This window comes from Pteropus vampyrus, unplaced genomic scaffold (assembly GCF_000151845.1).
Source record: "Pteropus vampyrus isolate Shadow unplaced genomic scaffold, Pvam_2.0 Scaffold249, whole genome shotgun sequence".
Taxonomy (NCBI): domain Eukaryota; kingdom Metazoa; phylum Chordata; class Mammalia; order Chiroptera; family Pteropodidae; genus Pteropus; species Pteropus vampyrus.
In genome coordinates this window covers 303,433-309,965 of record NW_011889030.1, presented here as the reverse complement: position 1 = coordinate 309,965, position 6,533 = coordinate 303,433, and the positions used below count along the sequence as shown (strand labels likewise).

The following is a 6,533-nucleotide window of genomic DNA, read 5'->3' as shown; positions in this document are numbered from 1 at the left end:
TTAAAGAAAACATACAGATGACCAACAGGTATATGAAAAGATGCACAATTCACTAACCATCATAAGATGTAAATCAGAACGTCAGTGAGATATCACCTCATACCTAGAATGGTTATTATCAAAAGAATACAAGATAACAAGTGTTGGTGAGATTATGGAGAAAACAGAGCCCTGTGCACTGTTGGTGGGAATGTAAACTAATGCAGCCATTATAGAAAACAGTATGGAAGTTACTTAAAAAATTAAAAATAGAACTACCACCTGAGGCAGCAATTCTACTTCTGGGTATATCTTAGTCTGTTCTGGCTGCTATAACAAAATATCACAGACTGGATGACTCAGAAGCAAAAAGCATTTATTTCTCACAATTCTAAAAGCTGGAAGTCCAAGATCAGGGTATCAGCATGGGGGGTCCTTACCAGGTTGCAGACTTCTCATTTTATCCTTGCATAAAATGGAAGGAGCTGAGGATCTCTGTGAGGCCTGTTTTTTTAAGCCGCTAATCTCATCCGTAAGGGCTCTATCCTCCCAAAGGCCCCCGCCTAATAATGCCATCGAATTTGGGGGTTAGGATTTCAATTTATGAATTTTGAGGGGACACAAACATTGACACCATAGCAGAATATATATCCAAAAAAGATGAAATCACTATATCAAAGAGGTCTACTCTCTCATATTGATTACAGCATTATTCATTTGTGATAACGTGGATGAACCTGGGGACAATATGATAAGTGAAATAAGTCAGTCACAGGGCAAATACTGTATGACTTCACTTATATGCAGTTGGCTTTTCATAATACCAATGTATATAATTTCTGAGCTTGTCTTGGCATAAAGACAATACGCAAAATTTAAAAAGCAAAATCCTTGTTATCATGTTAATTCACATTAAGCAGATCTGGAAGGAGACAGAGGTTAGGGGCCTAGATTTGATGGACTCAATGGGGCTCAGTCAGCTGCTTCTCAGGGAAGCAGGCAGAGAAAATAAATTCAGGGAGTCTTCATGTGATAAATCGAAAATTTAAGATCTTAGATCTGAGGCTTCTATCTCAGGAGTTTGGGCCAGGAAAATTCCAACAGGTAAGATTATTTCAAAACATTACATAACCAAAAATGCAGAGCGAGTGTGAGTCTAACCAAAAAGGAAAAAAAAAAAAAAATGGTAGCTGCCCTCTCATTCCCATTTTATTTTCTTGTAGACAGGAAAGCCCAAGTTACCAAGTAGTTGTGTGAGGCAGTTGCATCAGAAGATCAGAAGTCAAAAGGAGTTCCACTAGCAAAAATAATTATAATTCACTGTGTTCTCTAAAATTTTACTGACCCATCAAAAAACATTTACTTTATACTTACTCTGAGTGAGCTACTGGATAAAGTTGGGGATATACTACATTTATACAAATAAGATTACTGTTCTCAAAGAGCTTGTAGTTAAAAGAAGAGACAAGTATACATAATTTACAAAATAATGTGATAAATGATATAGGTTTTTTTAAAGTAGACCGAAAAGGGGTACCCAACCTAGTCTTGGAAGTCGGGCCAGAGGAGACTACACTGGCAGTAAAATTATCTCTAACAGAGCCCAGTGAGTCAATGCAAGAAATATATAGCACATTTTTTAGTGTATATTATGCTCATATTTATTCAGCATAAACAAATGGACTATTTTTGAGCAAATATGTTAATGAAGGATGGTGTTTGCAATCTGGCTGCCTGTATGTATGGAAATAAAAGCGTAGGATTCTGGTTCCACTGTTCAGTGTATTATCTATGTACTGAATTGTCTTTTCTGTGTGCCAAAGCCAGTATGTAGGTTATTGGTCTGGCCTATTAAAACAAACAAACAAACAAACAAACAAAAAAATCAAACCAAAAACGACATTCCAATTAACTTTCCCAGAAGATCATCATTTAAACTTAGCCTTACAAATCAAGGGAGTTGGAAATGCTTGTGTGATATGGTTGAAGGGGCATAAGAAAGAACGAAGTCTCACTTTCTTAATTCTTCTCAGCTACTCAATAGATGAGATCAATGAATCAAGGTTCAATATTTCAATGCCATCTCCACATCCATGTACTTCAAAAGTATTCATGGAGCACTTTACTAAGAGTTTTCTAGTGCCCTGCAAATCCCATTCAAAATATCTTCTGTGTCTAGACTCAATTAAGTATGACCATACAACATTATGTTAAAAATTATAGTAAACCAATTAAAGTTTCAGCCTTATGAGAGAACTCAGTGCACAATGGAATATTAAACATCCCCTGGCAACTAGTGTCCTTTTTGAGCAGTAATAATTTTTATTGTAAGCAGAATTTTAGAACACATCCTACTGCAGCATTTTTGTGCCTATCTTATGTGTGTTCCTGCGCTGTTCAGGTTCAGGGTACCAATTTTATTCCTGTGTCAAACTGGGACTGTTTATCACTGACAGTGCTGCTGTCAAACTAAAATGTTTCTGTGATTGGTTATTCTCAGTTGCCAAGGTAACCATTCTGATGTGTGTGACCTTTAGGAACTTATCATTAGATACCTGAAAATTCTGACTACATGTAAATAATAAAAGCTATTAAGGTAATGTGTCTTTGTGCTTCACATGGTATTTTCTAGAATATAATAAATAAACGATAATGCTGAGTTTCTATTAACATTTTTTAGTCACTTATCATCAAAAGTCTTGATAGGAACACATTGATCTGTACTATCTACTTAGAAATTTTAGTTTTTAAATAGAAAACCAAAGTTAAAATATTTTATTTATTTTATTTTATGTCAGACTCTATGCAAAAATAATTTTATGGAGCTTTTGACTTTGGTTAGAGCAATTTTGAAGTAAAAGAATTAATCATAAAATTCTCTCAGGCTTCTAAGATTTCTTTCTATTGTGTCTCTGCTTCCAACTCCTGGGTATACTAATAATGGCATCAGTATTAATACTTCTTCCCAAATTTCATTCTTCCCTGTCTCCCTCCAGAAAGCCAGAATCATAGGCTTTGGAGTTCAGACATATTTTGGCTTATGCTTTTGCTTTGCTTCACTATTCATTCATTCATTCACCCATTCATTCATTCATATTTTGGGGGCCTCAGTTTCCTTATCAATAAAGTTAGATAGAGATTGCTCCATGAATGCATTAGCGACAGTGAATGTGCATAATGCAATACAGTATATGACATATTATTGTTTTAAAAATAATTATATATGCTATTAAAACTGAAATCATTTGTTTTTTATAGAGAATTAGTTTGAAGTTTTATCTTTCTGTCTGTATTCTGTTGATAGAGTGAGTAGCCTCCTAATGAGTTTCATTAAAATGATCCTAAGAAGACTTATCTGCCTTTCAAATCTTTGCAAAAACTTCTTGCCTGCCAAATTATGAGAATCTTAGAGTTTTAGAATGACTGGTTTTGAATAAAGCCTTTGTGTTTTCAGGCATCTCTTCTTCAACTATAATACACCCAGAAGCACAGCCATTATGTGCTAACAATACTTTAATAGGAGGAACTAGTTGGCATTGTACGTTGAAGTGCTCAGGTAGCATACACTCAGATGAACTTTTGAGTGCAAGATACTTTTTAGGGATCAATTCCTGTGGGGAAAAAAAGTGAGGAAGCAGGATGGGGCAGAGGAAGAAGTTTAACTTTGATGTAGGTTCTACAAAGACTTAGTTACCCTGAAGGAGAGGCCTGGAACAAGTATTATTTGTTAGAGTTGTCCTATTTTGAGCTACAATGGCAGTGCATTTATATCCCCGCCTTTTCATTCTTCCAGCATGGACTACCCAGAGAAAGTCACAATCTCTGGTGAGGCTGCTCTCTGAAACTGAGGCTGATCATGGAAGAGCTGCCTGTCGGAGGCTCTCTGCTGACCACGCTCCTGCAGCAGAGCAGTCTTTTCTTGAGGGAGATCTGGGTGGCACATATCCTTGTCTATCATACTTAGATTAACCTGCTATTTTGAAAAGAAGTGAACTGGGCTTAGATTCAACGAGAACAGCAGACACACATTTTGCTAAGGGACTTGAAACAGATTCTGCTTTTGGTGAGTTATATCACGTGTGGTGCTCCTTCCCACTAGGGAAGCCTAAATGCTGGAATTCATAGAATAGGAATATTGAGGATAACAAGAGAAAAGAGAGAAATCCCCAAACAAAAAGGTGAAAGAATCAGTGGTCCATTTCACCAGTATCAAGTTAACATAGCCATTGATCTACTTAGAAAGAAGCAACCAATTCTTTAATTATTTGATCTTTTTTCTGAGTAAGTGGCATTTTATCTAATGAGACTTCCCCTTATATTTATATTCCTATTCCTATTTATATTCATATTCATCTTCATCCTTCAATTTTTTTAACCTCACTACTTTTGCTCTTACAAGAAAAAAAAAATCTTTCTTTTGATTGTTCTGTTGTGTTTTCTAGAATCGAGGAAGTCGCCATTCAAGAACATTAGGCACGATAGACCTCAAGATAATCATGCTAAGCAAAATAAGCCAGACAGAAAAAGTTGAAAACCACATGATATCACTTATATGTGGGATATAAATCTAAAAGCAACAAACAAATAGGACAAACAAGCAGAGACTCATGGACATGGACAATGGACGAGTGGTTACCAGAGGGTAGGAGGTGGGGGAGGAGGGGAGAGGTAGACAGGGTAAAGGGGGTCAATATAGGGGGAGGGTATATGATAGCTGAAGGAAAATGGACTTTAGAAGGTAAACACACAATAGAATATACAGATGTCAAATGATAATGTACATCTAAAAATTATATTATTGTATCAACCAATGTTACCCCAATAAACTTAATTATAAAGAAAAATTAGGCATAACCAAAATGACTCATCACTGTAGAGCTTTGTGGCAGGTAGGGGGTTCAGGTTATGGTTAATTACAGAAATCTCATGTAGAAGGTATGGGAAAGTTTAAGTTTCAGTACTCCGGCTCCAATGCTCTGTAGGTGCTTATATGACCCCCCACAGAGCTAGTACTTTAACCCTCTTCTCCTCCTTAAAAAAAAAAAAAATTGAAGAATGTGCCATTATTTTCTCCACCTCAAATCTCTTCTTTTTCTAAAAACCTCATGCAGTGCTAGAACAGAGTGACTTAAAATATGGAAATAAGTATCAATAAACACAAGGGGCTAAAAAGCACACACAACTACAAGTTAGATTACCCTAATGGGCCATTACATAGGCATCAGCAAGCTTTAAAAAATCACAGTGGTTAGACAAAATAATTTGCATTGCCCAATATCTTGTAAAAACAGCTGAATGTTTCATTTCACAAACTTCCTTCTCAGTTTATGCCTCAGTGATTTTCACTTACTAAGTAGCATTGTTGAGCCATGAAAATATTCTCCCCAGCAGCATACAACTCACTAGAATTTTTGTTCACAAAATATTGATTTCATGATTAAACTTTCTATCAGATAAGAACTCAAGGTCCGAGCTTTAGACTTTTCATAATAGGTTGCATTTATGGTTTGAAAATCCTTGAAAATTGTCTCTTTCTATTAATAAAATATATAGTGTTCTACATGGAGAAGATTAGATTTACTCTCAAATCCCTATTGTTAACAACAGGCTAGTATTTCTTCTCATTTATGATTATATTTAAATACTTAAACTTCATTATGTGTCCACATGCCAATATTTTTACACCTGAAACGTGAAGTTGGAAGTTATCAAGAAACAGGATTAATGTGTGGATACTTAGGAAAGTGGATACTTGTATCAATGGAGCTGGAATTTAAATTCATACCTAATTGATTACAAAGCCTTGTTCTCATATTCAGAAGAAAGTACATTACATTTTTTGTATATTTCTTATTTCAGAAAGTCCCTCATTCTATCAGGTCACTCTTGGTGGTGCTACGGCAGTAGCAGATATCTTTTAAATTTTAGAGGCTTAAAAGAAGGAAGAAAGGAAACAACAACAAAAGTTTCTTAAAGCAAAAATGTTTCTTGTTCACATTATATAACCATGGCAGGACAGCAAGACACTGTGTGTTACAGTCCCTGTGGTAAATAGGCTGTTGGAAGCTCTATGTTGACATATATTTCTATGATCTCCCAAAACAAGGAAAGGAAACATGGTGAAATATTTATTACTTCTTAAAGTTTCCACAAGAAGATAAAAATGCCTTTCTCTTCCATGTTTCGTTGGCCAGAACAGGTTATATGGCCATCTCTAAATTAAACAGAATGAGAATGTATAATTCTTCCATAGAGAGGGTCACCAAATAATACAGTGAGTTGACTATTATCTCATTTCAATAAAATATATAGTCTTAAACTTCTAATTAATATTCTTTTTCTTTCTAAGGGACCAACCATATCATGAGAACTCTCATATATTTAGATTTTTAAAATATACTTTTGACTCATTTTGATAATATTCATCTCAAATTTCTTCTTTTCCTTTTTTTTTTTTAGTTGTTTGCTTGTTTTAAATGATCTCTTGTCCTAGTCTTGAGGTCCTATCTGGAGGTCAGTCAGTTCCCCTTCTTGAGAAGCTAATTAAGTCCACA

At 35.2% G+C, this 6,533-nt stretch overlaps 1 long non-coding RNA gene across 2 annotated transcripts in view; it reads left to right on the top strand.

Moving 5' to 3' along the window:
- LOC111729140 overlaps positions 1 to 6,533 on the top strand; it is a 152,192-nt gene that overhangs the window by 62,875 nt on the left and 82,784 nt on the right. The window contains exons 2-3 of one of the 2 annotated variants that reach the window (XR_002776111.1): positions 3,773 to 4,042; positions 4,422 to 4,523. The exons of the other annotated variant lie outside the window; for it this stretch is intronic. This is a non-coding gene — a long non-coding RNA (uncharacterized LOC111729140). Of the gene's footprint in view, positions 1 to 3,772; positions 4,043 to 4,421; positions 4,524 to 6,533 lie in introns of those variants that run through there. 2 annotated transcript variants of the gene reach the window in all.